The sequence below is a fragment of the Mesoplodon mirus genome, assembly GCF_964341445.2.
Source record: "Mesoplodon mirus genome assembly, chromosome: 17".
NCBI lineage: Eukaryota > Metazoa > Chordata > Mammalia > Artiodactyla > Ziphiidae > Mesoplodon > Mesoplodon mirus.
In genome coordinates, this window is record NC_138993.1 from 51,115,279 (window position 1) to 51,134,421 (window position 19,143).

The 19,143-nt window shown below is 37.5% G+C and overlaps 1 protein-coding gene across 1 annotated transcript in view; it reads left to right on the forward strand.

The window, feature by feature from the left end:
* The window catches only part of SCEL (sciellin), a 336,387-nt gene that overhangs the window by 32,764 nt on the left and 284,480 nt on the right, over positions 1–19,143 (forward strand). Inside the window, exon 4 of the mRNA XM_082602083.1 lies at positions 7,841–8,048. The gene's annotated coding sequence lies outside the window, so the exon portion shown is untranslated. The remainder of the gene's footprint in view (positions 1–7,840; positions 8,049–19,143) is intronic.

A 19,143-nucleotide genomic window follows, 5' to 3' on the forward strand; every position in this document is an offset into this window, starting at 1 on the left:
CCATTTAAACCCCACCCCTCATTCGCAGGGTAACGTTGGTGACTCATTGAGTCTCCATGGCTTTAGTTTCCCATTTGTAAAATTGGTTGAATAATACCAAGCTCATAGGGTCATTGTGAAGATTAAATCAGACTCTGTATACATTGTGCCTGGCCCATTAATAAATGTTAACTCCTGCAACTCACACATACAACCTGCCTTAGAGGAGGTAACTGGTCTTTCCTGAGGCCAAATCTTCAATATTTTCTATGATCTACAACTTGTTGTCTATATTATCTTGTTCCCATTTATTCCAGTCTTTATCTTGGGGGAAGAATCCATGTCTTGAACTTCTTTATATATATACATATTTTTTTCTAGTTATTAGGCTTCTTTTTTTTTAATTGGGGTATAGTTGTTTTACAATGTTGTGTTAGTTTCTACTGTACAGCGAAGTGGATTTCCCTGTGCTATACCGCAGGTTCTCATTAGTTATCTATTTTATACATATTAGTGTATATATGTCAATCCCAATCTCCCAATTCATCCCACACCTCTATGTTTTTCTATAAGACTTTAATATAGTGCTAGAATCTACAGAGATCTATCTAGAAAGTTTGAGTTTCCTGAATACCTATTAGATTGCTTCTTGACTTGCCCATCATGGGGATGAGAGAAACTGCCAAAAAATATGTAAGGCTAATGAAACTGGAATTACAGTGGTGGAAGGGAATGTGCGTTGGATATTTCCCAATGCCCTTCTAGACCCACTCTCTACCTACTCTGGCTGATCTTTATGGATTGTATTAATTTTCTCCCTTGCCCTCTGACTTCTACTGGGTTCAGACAATACGAGGCACTGGAAGGAAATCTGAAGGGCAGAAGGAGTGAAGTTAGGGTATTTGTTCACCCAGCTCCCTCTCTGCAGGGCCTCATAGCTGCTTTCTTCTACCTGAGTCTACAGCTTCTTCTGAGCATCCCTGGTGGTGGCATAACTTTCTGACTCACTCTGGAAATCACAATTTGCATTTTATTTTTGTTTTTATAGAGTGAAATGTTTTCCAATTCAATGTGAATATTTATTTCTTAGAACAAAAACAACCCCCCCCAAAACACAGACATATAACCTTCTGAGATAGATGTTTGAGGAGACTGCATATAATTTTAAGCTATAACCTTCAGTGATTTGTGGAGCAAACCAGATTTCTTAACACTGCACTTTTATAAGCTTGTTTATGTAACAAAGATGTTTCCTGCACAATGATTCAGTGATCCCTTATGAACCAGCTTTGTTCATTCTAGCACATTGTTTTAGGAGCTTAATTGACTCAGTCCTCCCATATAAGGTAAAACTTGCTCAGGAACCCCTTTGACTACTGGGGTAGTTATGTAGATGACAGTGAATTAAATGTTTGTGTGAATAACAAATAATATTTACACTGACTCTACTTTTTTTCCCCAATAGTGAGCGTGTAATAAAAAAGATCGCAATATTATTAGAAATGACAGAAATATTGACCTTTAGGTAATTCTTTTTTTTTTAAATTTATTTATTTATTTATTTATTTATTTATTTATTTATTTATTTATTTATTTATGGCTGTGTTGGGTCTTCGTTGCTGTGCACGGGCTTTCTCTAGTTGCAGCGAACGGGAGCTACTCTTCATTGTGGTGCACGACTTCTCATTGTGGTGGCTTCTCTTGTTGCAGAGCACAGGCTCTAGGTGTGCAGGCTTCAGTAGTTGTGGCACATGGGCTCAGTAGTTATGGCTCATGGGCTCTAGAGCGCAGGCTCAGTAGTTGTGGTGCACAGGCTTGGTTGCTCCAAGGCATGTGGGATCCTCCTGGACCAGGGATGGAACCCATGTCCCCTGCATTGGCAGAAGGACTCCCAACCACTGTGCCACCAGGGAAGTCCCTAGGTAATTCTTGATTTATAGAAGAATAAGGTAATTCTAAAATATTCCTGCTGTTGAGGTTTTTTTCTTTTAAAGAAGAAACTTTCTCTTTCAGTTAAGGTCATTCATTCATTAGCTATTTTATATTATGTTCTATGACTTTTACACTCATGCTTCTGCAAATAAGAGAAATATTTAGTTGATACAAATGTTACTCTGACAATAATCTTAAATTCCTTTTTAAGGTTGTTTTGTAACTAGTACTAGGAAGTGTATACTTTCTGAAGCATATTGAAAAATAATTTCTCTAGAATCTTCTTTCTTCATTTTTCTCTTGGAGCCAATTTTTACCTGAGTTAATGAAGAAATCCCTCAACATGACTGGAAGCTATCATAGCATGAGCTCTAAAAAATAAAGGGTAAATGAATGAGTGAGATTTTTCTATATAACTTTAAAAATAGTTTAATGAAGCAATATAAAATTTATGCATTCATCTGTTCTTTCAGAATATATTTCAGTGCCTTCTCTGTTTCAGGCACTGGACTAGGCACCAAGGATACTCTGGGTAAAAGCCAACGTCATGGCAGTATCTCTTGTAATCAGGGGTTATGTTCAAATATTTAACAACTCATGCATCACAGTCCCATACAATCAGAAGCAAAGCCAGCAGTAAACAACAGATTCTGCTGGATCAGCAGTAAACACACTGCATCCCAGCTGAGTGTCTCCAAGACCTAACCCTTCTTGGTTTCATCCCTTGTAGCCTCTAGACCATTCACTGGGAATTTTCACTTGCTTCTCAGTTGAGACCAGGACAGCTGGGTCTCCCTTCCTCGCTCCGTGTCCTCTGTTCCTGTGATTCTGAACTGTACCAGGCCCTTTGACCTTCCACTGCTCCTTCAAGTACTTCGGCCTGTCAGTCCCAGGTGCCGATTTGAATTTTGAGTCTTGACTTTCTCAACTTCCAGTGATCCCCTTGATTTTTCTGTTACACGCTTGTTTCTGGGTTCCTGATTGTATTCTAATATATATTCTACTTCTTCCGTCTCCACCATCATCTCCCTCCTTGGACAATCCACATGGCACTTCATCTCTGTTTTTCTTATGGTGTTCATTTCTCTTGCTTATTTAAGTAAAGGTCTTAACACCCCTTCTAGATTTAAACTCTTTGATATAAGGGAGCAAGTCTTATAGAAATGGAAGTATACCAACCAGTAACATCTAATATTAAGGAATTATTGTTACTTTCTTCGGTATGATAATGATATTATGATTATGGTTTTAAAATTCCTTACCTAATACAGATATACAGTGATATATTTATAAGGTGAAATATGATACCTGGCATTTATTTAAAAATACCCCAGGAAACAAGCTTTTGGGTATGGAGAAGATAAAATAAGGATAATTAAAAATTGGTAATTATTAAAGTTGGGTGATGGGAACATTGAGGGGTCATTGTATTTTATCTCTACTTTTATGTGTTTGAAAATAAATATAGATAATATAAAGAAATATAAAAATACACAATAAATATAATTAGAAGTCTATATGAAAATATTTCTTTGTTAACAGAATTGACCCTGAAATTGCCCCTTCCCTTGCTCTAACATGATTGCTGGACAATGTAAACATCTTCCCTATGTATCTAAAGGGGTTGTCATCTGGGGTCGCCACTTTGCTCAAAATAGTTTCCTTTTTGCTGGGAATGGATCAAAACACAGGAGCGGGCCTCTAGTGACCATGCCTGTAATGTGTGATACTGCCACTCCAGTCAACTTATCGATCAACTTACTGATCCAGGTGTAGGAGGACAGTTGACACAAGCCGGGCCAATTGTACCCTCTCTTCAGACAAGTTGAAACTTATGAGAGAGAAGTGCAGACTGGTCTGATTGGAGGCCTGCTCTATTAATGGCAGTGCCCAGAGATAAGGCCTCTTAACTCTTGCTCTGAGATTTCCTATCTTGTTACCTTTGCACCTGCCTTCCTGTGGTTTTGTTGTCCACTCTTCCACTGATCTTGTGAAATGCCTCAGTATTCATCCAGTAAATCCCCCTCCCCATTTTTAAAATTTGTTATCCAGAGTTTGTTTGTTACTTAGAATTTAAAAAGTTTATCTCATATACCATTTGAATGAGATGAGCTCATTCACATTACAAGGAATAGAATGTCTGAATGCAAGGCAATTCTGTACATGAAATATTATCATATATTACTATGCAGAGGATTTCCTGTCTTCTGTATTACTTTCTCGCCTCAACGAATAATTATTAAGTAATTATAATTACTTAATAATAATTAAGTACCTACTATGTGCCTACACTGTGACAAGTGCTGACTATTCAATGAGAAGAAAACAGAGTACCTGCACTCAAGGAGTTTACAATTTTATGGGGGAGACAGATATCTTCAAATAATGATACTAGCAGTTGTATTATTATAGAGATGAGTATCCAAAAGGAAAGGAATGTGTCTCTAAGAAGGTGGAGAACAAGAGAACCTGATTAAGCGTGGATGATGGGGGGTGGGGAGTGAACTTGAGTTGAGGGCTTATTGCGCAATTTATCATTATATGAGAGAGTAGTGGAATAGATATGGGAGTGTAAAATCATTCCTGAAACAATGACCTCCAGAATTCAGTCTAATCAACAAAACAGAAGGAAACAGAATCCCTACATTCAAAAAGATGTTTGTAACTGTCTGATTAATAATTAAGACTAATTGCAATCGGTTTAATTTTCACCATTAGGGCAGTAGTAAAACTAACTAGTACATTCACTTTATTCTAAGTGCAAAAGCGCCCTCAGGTTTATTGGTCTGAATTGTGACACATGTGTGTCCTTTCTAAGCGAGCTAACAATAAGGGCCATGGTGGTAGGGTGGATGGCTTAGAGAATAAACATGATTCCTGACCCTCAGTCTAGAGAAAGGCCCAAGTCCCCTAAAGCACATGGCTATTTTTTGATCATTGAAGTTGGTAGAAAGAAATGGCTATTGCCTGAACAGCTAACAATATGTAAGGCAGATAGGTCAGGTAACCTGGACAGGAAGGAGTCTACAGAAGCCGTGGGGAGGAAATCTGATTGGACAGTGTTCAAGAGAGAATGAAAAGAGAACAATTAAAGCAGTAGATATCACAACTCGCTTGAGAAGTTTTGCTATAAAAGCTAGAAGAGAAACAAGGTAGTTGCTGGAGAGGGATGTAGGGACCAAGAGAGGTTTGTATGATTAGATGTAAGTATGTATGTATTTAAGATTGGAGAAATTACTGCATGTTTAATGTTGATGGGTATGAGCCTATGAAAAGGCAAAAACTGAGATGCAGAGGAGAGAGGAAAGAGTTGGAATGATGTTGTTGGTTAAGAGAGAGGTGGAAGGCATGAGTGAATGCACAGGTGGAGGGGTTGGTCTCAGGAGGAATATAATTCATCCACAGAAATAGCAGGCAAGGAAGAGTTCGTGGGCCCAGATGTGGGTAGGTGTGTAGAGGGTGTGGGAGGCTTGTGTAAATTCTCTTCTGACTGCTTATGTAAAATCCCGGTATATAACGCAGTTTAAGGAAATGAATAGGGGGCTTCCCTGGTGGCAGAGTGGTTAAGAATCACCTGCCAATGCGGGGGATATGGGTTCGAGCCCTGGTCTGGGAGGACCCCACATGCTGCGGAGCAACTAAGCCTGTGCACCGCAACTACTGAACCTGTGCTCTAGAGCCTGCAAGCCACAACTACTGAAGCCCGTGTGCCACAACTACTGAAGCCCACATGCCTAGAGCCCATGCTCCACAACAAGAGAAGCCACCACAATGAGAAGCCCACACACCACAACAAAGAGTAGCCCCGTCTCACCAAAACCAGAGAAAAGCCCATGTGCTGCAACAAAGACCCAACGTGGCCAAAAATAAAATAAATTTTAAAAAAAGAGAAATGAATAGGTTTCTCAGGCAGATTAAATTCTTGTTTGGCAGAAAATATTTCATTGTTTGCATCCCCATGAATGATGTCTTAATTCTTGATTTTAGCTATGCTAATTGTTAGTACAGTAAAGTTACTGTTCTAAAGCTATATTCATAAATAGATCAGTGGGGTCAGTGCCAACTTAAAAGGAGGTGGCATTACACTTCGGGTAACATTCAAACTCCTTGCTAGAGATTACAACTCCCTGCATGATCTGATCTTTGTCTACCTCTCTTAACTCATCATGTATTATTCTTCCCCTTGATTACTGTTCCACCCAAATTGTCTTTCTTTCTTTTCTGCCAATCTGTCAAGCTTGTTTCAGTTTCAGGACCTTTGCACTTCCTATTTCTCTCTTCCTCAACACTTTTCTATCGAGTATGCACAGGGCAGCCAAACTGCTATCAGTTAGAGCTCAGTGAGGCCTCCCTGGTCCCCTTATCTAAAGTTGCCTATACCCTATCTAGGCACTAGTTTAATAATATATTTTGCTTCTTGGTAGCATTTATCTCTAACCAAAATTTTATTACTTAGTTCTGCATTATCTGCATCCCCAGAAATTAACACGGAGCCCAGTACATATAAGATGCTCAATTTTTTAAATGAATGCTTACAAATGTCTCTGATCTTGTCCTTACCACATTCAATCTTTTTATCAGCAACTTAAAAAAAGACGTAGAAAGGCATGCTTATCGAATTTTTAGATGATATAAAGCTGCTAATTTGGATGGAATGTACAAATATCTTAATATGTTGAAATGAAGTACTGAAGTAAAACTATCTTAACAGGGACAAAGGTCAAATGTGAAATTTAGATTAAAAAATCTACTACAGAATCATAGCTTAACAGCATTTCAAGAGCAAAAAGACCTAAGAATTTTCATTGTAGGCTGCATGGTGGCTAATATAGGTAACCTAAATTAATAGAGGCAAAATAGCCAGAAAGTGGTGCCACCGTATTCTGCTGGGTTTAACCCACTTCTGGAGCAGTAGGCTTGTTTAAATTATTTGGTTGTCTGAATATTTATGTACACTTACTGTCAACTCATTATTTTTTATTTTTCAATGAGCAGTGTAAACTGTTGTGTTAACTGGCTAGCAACTTCTGTTCTTGCAGGCAACCTAAGTGGAAAAATGAAATTGTAATCAACCTGCTGATTATTGAGTGAGGGTATTAGTTATCTTTGATGACATCAGACTCTGAGAGTCTGAGCTGTAATCTCCGTGTTTATAGAGTGGATGATCCACTTCCAAGTCTCTTCTACCACTGGGGTCAGGCCTAAGGGTGTAATGGCCCCTGGGGGATTCAGTATCCTTGTTGGGTCCCCTACTAACCCCGCCCCCGTCCCTGTAAAGAGTCCCTTCATTAGATTCTACTCAAAATCTCAGTTTCCTATAGGACACTCATTGATAGCATAATTTTCAAAATTATTTGAGTGGTAAAATTTTAGGAGGGGCAAATTTTGTGGTTTTTAATCATTATACATGTACCTCTATTGAAGTATTTATTTGTAGTAAAGATTTTTTGAGTAGTTGTGTGTGCCTGACAGTTTACATACCTTAATACTAATTCTTATGACTATAGGGCAAGGTAGGTATTATTATTTGAAGTTTACAGATGAGGAACTTGAAGCTCAGAGAGGTCAGATCATGTGTCCGAGGCAATGGGTATATCTTGTTTTGTTGCGCTTTGCTTTATTACACTTCTCAGATATGGCAGTTTTTACAAATTGAAGATTTGTGGAGGACCTGCCTCAAGCAAGTCTATTGGCATCATCTTTCCAACAGCATTTGCTCACTTCATGTCTCTGTCACATTTCAGTAATTCTTGTAATATTTCAGACTTTTTTATTATTATTATATTTGTTATGGTGATCTATGATCAGTGATCTTTGATGTTAATATTGCAAAAAGATTATGAATTGCTGAAGGCTCAGATTATGGTTAGCATATTTTTAGCAATATGGTATATTTTATTGTTTTGTTTTTGTTTTTGTTTTTTTGTAGTACACAGGCCTCTCACTGTTGTGGCCTCTCCCGTTGCGGAGCACAGGCTCTGGACGCGCAGGCTCAGCGGCCATGGCTCACGGGCCCAGCTGCTCCACGGCATGTGGGATCTTCCTGGACTGGGACACGAACCCGTGTCCCCTGCATCGGCAAGCGGACTCTCAACCACTGCGCCACCAGGGAAGCCCATGGTATATTTTAAATGAAGGTATTCATATTATTTTTTTAGATATAATGCTATTGCACATTTAAAAAACTGCAGTATAGCATAAACACAACTTTTATATGCACTGGGAAACCAAAAAGCTTGTTTGACTCACTTTATTGCAATAGTCACTTTATTTGGTGGTCTGGAACCCTCCCTACAATATCCCTGGGGTATGATTATAGTTTATAAATGACAGAGACTTAATGTGAGTTTGAGTCCAAGACCTACATTGCTTCTTTCCACTATACCTATCATCTCTCTTATTCCATCATGCACGTCTGGCAAGTTTTCTGAAAGTGGAGACTATACTGTATTCTTTTATCTCCACTAGCATAGTGTCTGGCACATAGCAGACATGCAACACATTTTTTTGAATTAATGGAGGGGAGATGTCACTTACCTGTTAACCTGTACAGGTTTTCCCCACTATCTGAAAGTTCCTAAGCCAAAATGGGGTAAAGCAAAGAAGCAATTACCTTAGGACACATCTTGCTAACAAATACACAAAATAAATCAAGATAAAGCACAGATGCTCCTAGACACTGTTCAAAGCTATGGCAGCTTGAGTCTGAGATGCTGAGTGTAGTTCCCAGAGAAGGATCTTGGCAGTGCCACTCTCACTGCTCGGGGTACACACTGCCTCTATAACTGGGTCACTGCAAAACCAACACTGAATGCTACTTTTGCTTTTTTGCTTTTTTCCATAAAAATGAAAATCCTCTTCAGATCATTTTTGGTTATCAAAAAAGAGCTACTAATGTTAAGTCTTTCATAAAAGCCAAGTGAGCCTAAAGGGAACTTCCAAAAAGCAGGGGATACCTGTATTTCTTTTCTTTAGGAATACCTGTAGCAGGTCTTTGAGGTCATATTATTTGCTACGTAATTTTTTTTCATGCTCCTTTTCACTTTTAATCACTGGCTCTCACTTTTATGCCCTTGATTTTCTCCTATATGCATTCCTTTCTGAAAATACAGATATATCATGTATCAGAGACAAAGATGTATCTGGCACCTTGAAATGGTGAGAAAATAAAAATGCAAACAATGATAATATTTGGTGAGTCTGGGGTTAAGAGTCATAGGAAGACTTTGTTAAAAGCCACTTAAATCCATCCATACTTTCTCTTAACACCCATTGTTTTATTTGGATACACCATAGGTGGTGTCATTTCTGTCCCACCACTAGTAGAACGAAGAGGTTCTATCTTGCACATCTTAGCATATATACAGCAAATACATTGAGTTTATTGATTATTATAGTTTATTATAATCATTAAAACATATATACTTGCCTTAGAAAATAGCTTAAGAAATGCCAAATGAATGACAGCAAATAGCAGGTCTGACACTGTAATTCTCCTTATTTACTTAGCCAAAAACTAAGTATGCTGACATATTTTATAGAGAGTTTAACAAAAATGCTTACCACATTCAAGAGCCACAGTGCTCCCTTTGGGCGGGACATTCTGTGATAGGGAAAACGCAAGCCAAGTCTTGCAGTTATTCTTAAAGTAATGTTTTTGGTTTCTGCGTTGGGAGTTCTAATATGGAAATAAGTGAATTGAAAGTCATAGAACACTGAAATATTACAACTAAGCCAAAAAGTATTAGATTATGAAAGAAATATGACTTAAAATGTTTACATTTTTACTGATTTGTTCTTATTAAACTTTCCTCCACCATTTTATTTTGAAAAATTTCAACTCAACAGAAACATCAAAAGAATAGTTAAATGAATATCCATATACTCTTCTCCTAGATTAACTAATTAACATTTTGCCATATATATTTTACTCCCCTTTATAACTAATAACGTTTTAAAAAGAGTTTAGATAACTAATACAAATTTCACAGTCATGCTATTGTCTTTAGCTACAACTAGATTTGTAAGCTCTTTGAGGGTAGGAACTAGGCCTATCTTGCTCATTGCTGCATCCCCAGCACCTAACATTGGTGTTTGGCATATAGCAAAAGCTCAGTAAATATTCACTGACTGATGGATTGAACTGTTCTTTATATAATTGGCCTTTATTAGCTGCACAAATCAATCAAAGCTTGAAAGAAATTGTTAATTTGATCTTAAAGCAAAATACTCAAAGTATAAACAGGTCTCAAGGGGAAATATATCTAAATCTTCCTTTTATGTCTCTCAGCACTTAACTACAATGCCTTCATCAGATAGTGCTCATTAAATATTCCTTGAATGACATAACAAAGAAAGCTTGGTTAGAGCATCCAAGATAATCCTGACTGTGATGGAAATGTTGGAAAATAAGCTGCATGATAGAAACTTGGGGATTGATTTTATTTAGACTGGGACAATCCGTGAATGGATCTGGTGTCTCCGTCTGTCTCTGTTGCAAGGCTGAGTTCTAGAGTTGGAATTCGGTGAAGAGGAAGTACAATGAACACAGAACAGAAAAAAGTAAATTAATTTGAGCTACTACATAGGAATTCTTAGGCATACAGAGGACTTTCCTAAGAGTGAATGCTATTAAGGTTTGAACTTGGGTATTTACAAAGGTTATTCTCTTCTGTAGATTTCTTCTTCTATGGAGGAACCTATTACAAAACTGAAAGATCCTAGGACCTTTTAATATGTTTCTGACTAAAATGACCATATCTAAACATATCAAAAAATATAAAGAATATCAACAGGATATTTCCCCACTGTTTACATAATAAAGTTCAAATATCAGCATACAATTCAAGGTCCTTTGCAAAACTAACTCCCAACTATCTCAATACCTTCGTTGTTCTTGTTCCATATTTAGCCTGGGTTGTGGCCCAGAGTTTTTCTAACCGTGGTCTATGGAACTCTAGTATTCCTGAAGCATCTAGTATCTCTAATACAAAACATCTTATGTTAAAGATTTTGCATGGTGAAATAAGTGTGGGGAATGTTTCATACCATATTCCTAATCCACCTATTGGACGTTCAGTGATAAATGGAGCTCATTGGTCTAAAATCTACATTAGCCCAATTAGAGTCTCTGAAAAATTTTGCAGTTTATAGCTTACCAAACTTACTTGCCTAAGTAATTTTTTTAGGTGGCAGAATATTTATTAACATCATAAAGGGCACTTGTGTTCCCCAGAATACAGTTTGCAAAATGCTGCTTAACCATCGTAATGCTTGGAATTCCTTGAATGCTGCTCATACCATTTCTGACCCAAATAACAGTTTGTTTAGAAAAAGCCCCATCATCAGAAAGATATACCAAGGCATTTATAAGAAGGAAGCCACAGAAGATACGGATGACTTATGAACTATTTCTGCGACTTAAACCTATGTCTATCTGCCCTCCAAGGCCTGTGATCTACTGTGTAATGAAGTTAGAAGCACAGTCTTTGTACACAGTTTTCTTTATTTCTTTATTTTGACTAATTTCAGTCTCAAAATTCTGTGTCATTTGCATTTTTGTCTTTAGGATAAAGATTTTTAGAATCAAGAGATTCTAAATAGTTAATTTAATAATTCTAAACACAATAGTTTATGTGTGAAGTGATGCCATATTTGAAAGAAACTGGTTCCATCAAGTAGACAGCATTTGGTAAGTTTAAAAGTGTCACTTGTTAAGTTTTGTAGGATTTATTCAAAGGAGTGCCAATTATTTGAAAGAGCGATGTACAATTAAATTAAGAAAATGAGAATCTTCCTTAGTGAGCAGAAATGACCTTTGCTGACATATGCTTGTGTGCTTATTTACAGTAGAGAATTGATTAACTATTTGTATCCAGGACTCGTTACTTTGCCTCTTTCTCTAAGATGTCCGTAAATTGTGTCATTCATTCATTTATTCACTGACTTTTTCAGCTTCCTGTTAAGAGACAATTTTTCACGTGTTTCTCATGTTTCTGAACATCTTGTGAGCAAAGGTACTGAGATAGTCTTTAGTTCTGGATGATCTTTTCAAAGATGTTTGATAGTGAATAGAAGATAGAGATGGTATCTCCCTCTGGAGCAGAGGGCAAGTTCTTTTGCTGTCCAGTATAATAAAAATAATGTCTCTCTCTGAAGTAACTTTAGACAGGTTTTCTTGTCCATTTTTTATGATAAAAGATCGGGGTTTCTTAAGCCCAGAGTTTTTCAGCTGTGATGCAAACGCATTGCATGAGCAGCATCTACCTAGGCTGCTCCATGTAACTCCCATGGGACTTAAGAGGTAAGGAAGAACCTTACCTGATGGAGAACATTGGCTGAGCCCTGAGACCTTCCTCTTTTAGGGTGTGTTGGTTCTTGGTGTCTGTTGTCTAAGCTCTCTCCAAGACAGTTTTCTGCTCCTGGGACCAGTCTCTCTTGAGGGCTAGGTAGAAATATGGCACTTTGGGCCATAAGAGATCACTCTGGACAAAAAAAACCCAAGTTGATAGTGGCTTAAATAGTAACAAATTTCCAAACGATGCGTCATTCAGTTTTCTCAGTATAAACAGTTATGGTTCCCTCAGGAATTTGGAACTGTTGGCTGTGCTCTTTCTAGAGGCGAATGTGGTTAAAATAGCAGCAGTCAGTCCAAGCTGGCAAGCCAGAGCAGTGGCGGCTAAGCCTCTTTGTACTCATAAATAGACATATAAAAGTGGATATGCCATAAAATGCAATGCACATGGTGTGATCACATGAAAGTCTGTGGAGACTATAGTTCTTTCAGATTCTTAACTTTGGCGCAATTTATAGTGCCCTTCTAAATGGTTGATCAGCTATTCTATCGAAGTTATTGGCAGGATCTACAAAGCATAAAAATTTTTATTAAGGGAAACACTTAGGAGCAGTTTAAGTAGTTTAGAAGTGTATCATGTCCTATGTTGCCCTTCAGCTTGATTATCCTTATCTTCAGTGGGGAACATGCTTCTGGATGTTGAACTTGGAATAAAAAAGGCAAACACAAGTGAGAAAAATCCCAAGCAAAGTACAGAACAGAACCAGGTTCAAAAGGAGGTGTGGGAAATGAAGGGCAAAGTTGGAGGGCAGTCCAAGAGATGCTGGTGAAAGCGACAGCATCAGGAACTCTGGGCCACATTGGATTTCAGGAACAGCTTGTTTAGAGGGAAGACCACCTGACTGGAAGTGCAGGAAAGCAAAAGAGAAGTTTAGCTTGATGACAGAGAGACGGGGAAAAGTGAATATGGATTATTCAAGCATATTGGCATCTCAGGGTAGGTCATATCACTATATAGCAAAACAAAGCACCAGACAATGAGTGTCTGACCAGACTATTTTAACAAAGCCAACTAGATGGAAAGGGAGCTACTAATAACCTGCTAAACTATCATCCAGTTGTTCTGGGCTGGGTGGAACAATGCCTGATAAAGGCTGTGATGTAGGAGCAACTAGAATAAGAATGGGGCCATTTGTATCTCTTTCCTTTGGCTGGGGAACAAAGTTTCCCTGACTGGGAGAATCCTCCCAGGCTTGTTTTGGTCAAGAGTCTCTCCACTAAATCCCGGGTGAGATTTAGTTAGCAGGGGTAGAACCAAAGCTAGATGAAGTCATTCAGAGAGGAGATTTGTACACACGACCGAACTGATGGGCCAGACGGTATCAGAAGTTCTGGGATGGGGTCAGGGATAAGCAGTCCTTCTTTCCTTCCTTCAGTCAGTGTGCCAGGCTCTATGATAGATTTGGGGAATACAAAGATGAAAGGGTATAATTTAGAGTCCTGTAGGTGAACTAGACAAGCTGATTACAATCAAGTGTGGTCAGAATCACAAATAAAGATATAAGCACAGGGCTCTCCAGGAGCATACAAGGCAGTGGGATGGAGTGCAGATTGTGATGGATGGCTTTCTGGAGGAGGTGATGATTGAGCGAGTAGACTGTAGGCAGGTCAAGGTGAGGATTGTTCTCAACTGAGGTTTGTGCAAATCCTGTAAATTGAAAGAGAGCATGATGCCTTCAAGAACCTTCAAAATTTCAGGGTAGCTGAGGCTGGAAAGCCCTAAAGAGCACCTTGTGCATCATGATTTCTCTACAGAAGTGGAGGAACTCTTAACATTCACTTTTAGGTCTCTCAGACCACCTCCAATCATGGGTGATAGTGTTCTCTTAATTATCTTTGAGTCCTTCTCTAGGCAAGTGCAACCTTGCTGGGATTCCCTCTCATTAGAGAATAGAGTCTAACCTTTCTCTTCAAAGGCTGGGGGGCAGGATGGAGAGGGAGAGAAGAAATGGCCTCTTTATCGCACATAGACCTGCATGCTGAGATTCTAGTACTCTTCCCCCTTAAATCTTTGGAATGAAGTTATAGACCAGCATACCCAGGTCAACCCAGGGTGACTTCTTCCATAAACCCTCCCTCTAGCAGAGGGATATGGACCCATGCCGATCCAAACAAATGGCAGACTCTGGGGCATGCGCGTATGACAATCTTTGGGCCTTTTTTCCTAGGAGGAATTTTCTCCTTTAGGTCCTACAGTCCTTGGGATGGATTCATATTTAGCGTCTTCCTTTCTCTTTTAAAGATGTTACAGAAAATGAAAATGTCATGTTTGTTTAGATATTATCTGTGGTGATGGATTGTTGCTATGAATATTTGAATGACTATGAATGTTTGAAGAGGCAAAGTGTGTGTGTTAAAGTGAAAGTACTAGAATGCTGTATTAGCCACAAGATTCTGATGGTTCCAGTGCTAGACTGCAAGTAATGAGTCTTGCCTTGTCCACCCCATGTGGTTATTTGAAAGATTAAATCACAGAAGGTATGTGAAAATGAAGTGTCACTAGGATGCTATACAAACATAAGATGTTATTAATTGACTTGCTCCTTGTCTAGCTTTCTGAAAAAAAAGCATTTACTGGTTATCCCTTAACCAGAAATGAGTGACCATGGTATTAAAGACACTTTAATGAAATGTGAACAAATACATTTTTAAGAACTGATAAAATGTCATTTAGGACTGTGTTTTTTAATTAATTTTTTTGAGTATAGTTGATTTACAATGCTGTGTTAGTCTCTGCTGTGAATCAGTTATACAAGACTATTTTTTCATAGCATCTCAATGCATTGAATAACATTTAGGGTTCTTTTCTCTATCTTTATTTAGGGCTCTGCTTGCAAACTGGCAGATATTTGATTCCGTAATTCAACATATTTTGCTGTAGGAACACTGAAATAGGTAGCAATTTTTGGGAAGATAATTGCTTTAAAAGAGAGGTTTAGCTTTGACTGAGAGAAAAGTATTTGTAATTTCCAAGGGTGCATTAAAAATGGGTGTGCAGAATTCAGACAGGAAGCAGTCCAGATCAGTAGGAGTGAGCAGAATGCCTGTTCTAATAGTTTAAATGTGCAAAGGGAGGTGAGACGTGAGGAAACACATGGAGGTGGAGAAAGATCTGCAAGATGCTCATTATCTTTTCAGCAAAGGGTGGTGCTCAATATGCAAGTATTGCAGAAAGGGTACAGATCTTCCCTTTGGCAGCCATCCATGTCAAGGATTAAACATCTGCCCTGAGCTCCTCCTATCCAGTCATCCTCCCTGCTTGCCAGGAGCACATCTCCCTCTGGCACAAACCTCTGGAGGGAATCCCCTGGGTGTTTTTGTGGGCAGAAGGAGTATCACTCACAGTCACTCGCAAGGCAGTGGGCATTGACTCGGGGCTTGGAAACCTCCCAAGAAGAAATGGCAGAGACTTATTCTTTTTTTTTTTTTTCTTCTTTTTTCTGATTTTCCTGCCCTGACCAGAGAAGGAGTCATATTAGTGGCTGCAGAGGCAACCTGCTGCCACAGGAACTAGGTGCAGGGCAGGCTGTGGTTGCTTTGTCCTTCTGTGCTCAAGGAAGTACATTACTTACACTCAATGAAGAGGAGTGACCTCAGATTTATCAAGAGTATCATTTCTCATAATATTTCTATAAGTAGGAGACCATGAAATGAAATTAATCATTTCAGTTACCAAAACTGTATAAATGGACCAGTGTCACACTAGTGTTTGAGAAGGAAACAAGGAAATTTTAAAGCCCTTGAATATTTAGTGTGGCCGGGAATTATATCGTATTGATAATATGTTAATCTGATGCTTTCAATGAAGTCTTTCTAATTAGTGCTCACAAATCATCTAATTCTATTTATGGGGGGAATAAATTTGAATACCTTTACAATATATATACACCCATGCCCAAAATACTTTTTCAAATGAAAATTCATAAGTACATTATGAAAACTCTCTTTCAGTACATTAGTTATTAAGTTCTAGAACTAAAATACTAAATTCATTGTTTTCTCAAAACAATATTAAGTTTCATGAATAAGGGACAGGAATCATGTCAATAGCAATAGATGATAGTAATGAAATGCCTGCTGCTTAATAATTTAACAAGTGCAATGAATGAGTTTTAACTTTGTATTTTATGATGTTATAAAGGAGGTCAGAAACTTTTTGAAAATACTGCCTGTGTAATTTCGTACTTAGCAAATCCTGTTTTGAGGCTAGTGTGATAAACACATATGTGGAACAGCTAGTTCTTGCTGCATGGGTGTGGTAAATCCTGCAGAGTAACTGGTTTTTTCTGTCCACCCAGAGGCTTGTGTCTGCCTGTTTCTGGAAGGGTGAGTCTGAACCACAGCATCTTTGGGTATTCTTTTCTGCTGCAGAGTGGTTCTAAAGAGGCTAATCTGACATTAGAGCATATGCAAAATGGAAAAAAAAAAACTCACTAAAAAACCTGTCAAAACCCTGGGAGATTAGGGTATGCATAGGATTTTAAATGCATGCTCAGTAGGGGCTAGAGCTGACTGGCTTATGAAGCACATTCACAGACTTTGAGATCCATTGAGTACTTGTAGAATCAGAAAATGGACCTTGTGAAGTTTCTTTTTCTTAAAAAAGATTTTAAGTAAACTTTTAAAAATTGAAGTAGAACATTCATACTGAAAACTGCTCAGATCAAAAGTATATATTTATTGAGATAGATACTTAGATCAGTGAACTGTAGCCCTCTGTTTCCTTAATGTCAGCATTTAAAGCTCTAAATTTCACCCTAGGCACAGTTTTAGTTGCATCTTACACATTTGATATTTCACATTTTCTGTTATAATTTAGTTCAAAGTTTTTATTGTGAACGATTCTTTGACCAATGGGGTTTTTTTTTAGAAGTGTATGGCTTTTTCCCCCCAAACATTTGGACTTCTTCTAGTTACTTTTAATAGTTGATTTCCAGCCTCATTTCATAAGATTAATGATTTAAATTCTTTGAAATTTGTTGAGACTTGATTTATGGTCCAACACGTGGTTAATTTTGGCGAATGGTTTATGTACACTTGAAAAAAACATGTATGCTGTTGTACATACCAGTCAAATGAGGCTCATTAATCATGTTGTTAAAATCTTCTAAATCCTATGGTTATTTTTTTGCTTCTTCTTTGCTGAGAGTGATGCATTCAAGTCTTCAGATCTAATCGTGATTCATCCATTTTTCCTTTGGTTCTGTCAAATTTTGCTTCTTATGAGGCTCTATTATTAGAAGTACACACATTTATAATCATTAAGTCAATTTAGTGGATTGACCCTTTTATCTTGATCATATATTTGCTATCTCTAGTAATGCCTTTTTTCCCCCTGATATTAGTACAGCTCTAGCAACTTTTTTTTTGTTATTGCATTGTATACATTTCTCCAATATTTTGTTTTTAATGCCTCCATGTCCTTATGTTTAAGGTGCGTCTCTTTTAAGGATATATAATTGAGTTTTACTTTAAAATCTAGTCTGATGGCCTCTCTCTCTTTTTTTTAAAATAAATTTATTTATTTTATTTATTTATTTTATTTATTTATTTTTGGCTGTGTTGGGTCTTTGTTGCTGTGCGTGGGCTTTCTCTAGTTGCGGTGCGCAGGCCCCTGCATTGGCAGGAGGATTCTTAACCACTGTGCCACCAGGGAGGTCCCTCTGATGGTCTCTTTAATTGGAGAATTTCATCCAATTTCATCCAAATTGCTGATATTTTTATTTTCAGATCTGTCGTTTTGTTGTTTCCTACTTGTTTCTCTGTTCTTTCTTTCCCTTTCTTACCTCCTTTGAATTGATGAAATATTTTTATAAATCTATTTTGCCCTCTATGAACTGTTGATTCTATGTTATTTCATAATATTTTCTAGTAATTACCATAGACTTTACAACATGCATTCGTGACTCACTAGAGTCAACACAACTTAGTACTTTTACCACTTCCTAACAATGTCAAGACATTTGAACACCGACTCCATATGCTACACTTCTGCTTTTTTTCTTACATTTTCATATATATACATTTAGCCCCTTCCAGTAGTAGTATTGTTTTCTGCTGTTACAATTATTTAGAGCTCCTTTCTATTGCTTTTCATTGTGTCTTACATTTCTGTGTTCTACCTGGGGTTATTTTTCTTCTGTCTGAAGAGCTACCTTTAATATTCCTTTTAATACAGATCTGCCAGTGATGAATTCTCTCTATTTTGTTTTAAAATGTCTTTGTTTCCTCACATTAAAAACATAGCTTTATTAGGGTACAATTTACATACCACAAAAGTCACTTTCTTCTTCATTTTATTTTTTCCTCTCTCCTTTACTTTTTAAAAAATTGTGGTAAAATATACAACATAAAATTTATCATTAAATTAACCATTAAGTGTATTAGTTAACCATTTTAAGTGTATAGTTCAATAATGTTACGTACATTCACATTGTCATGCAATCAATCTCTAGAACTTTTTCATCTTGCAAAACTTCTTCACTTTTGGTTATTTTGGGGGGCTATAGAAATATAGCTTGACAGTTATTTTCTTTCAACATTTATGATAAAAAGACAGCTGTCAGTATTACTGTTGCTTATTTGAAGGAAATGTTTTTTGTTTTCTTTGCCATAAATGATAACTCCATTATTTGATATCTATAGATACATTCCTGTTGTCTACTTTTTTGTTGTTGTTTAGGCTTTTGCTGGTTGGTAATATGGCCTTGTCTCCTGGCATGCTTAGTAATTTTTGACTGAAGGCATAAAATTTGACTGAAGGCATAAAAATTATAGATGTTCAGATGATCTTATATTCCTTCCAGAGGAGGTATTCTTTCTGTTGGTATGCAGTTTGTATAAGGGTAGATGTCTTTGATTTAATCAACAATTAAGAT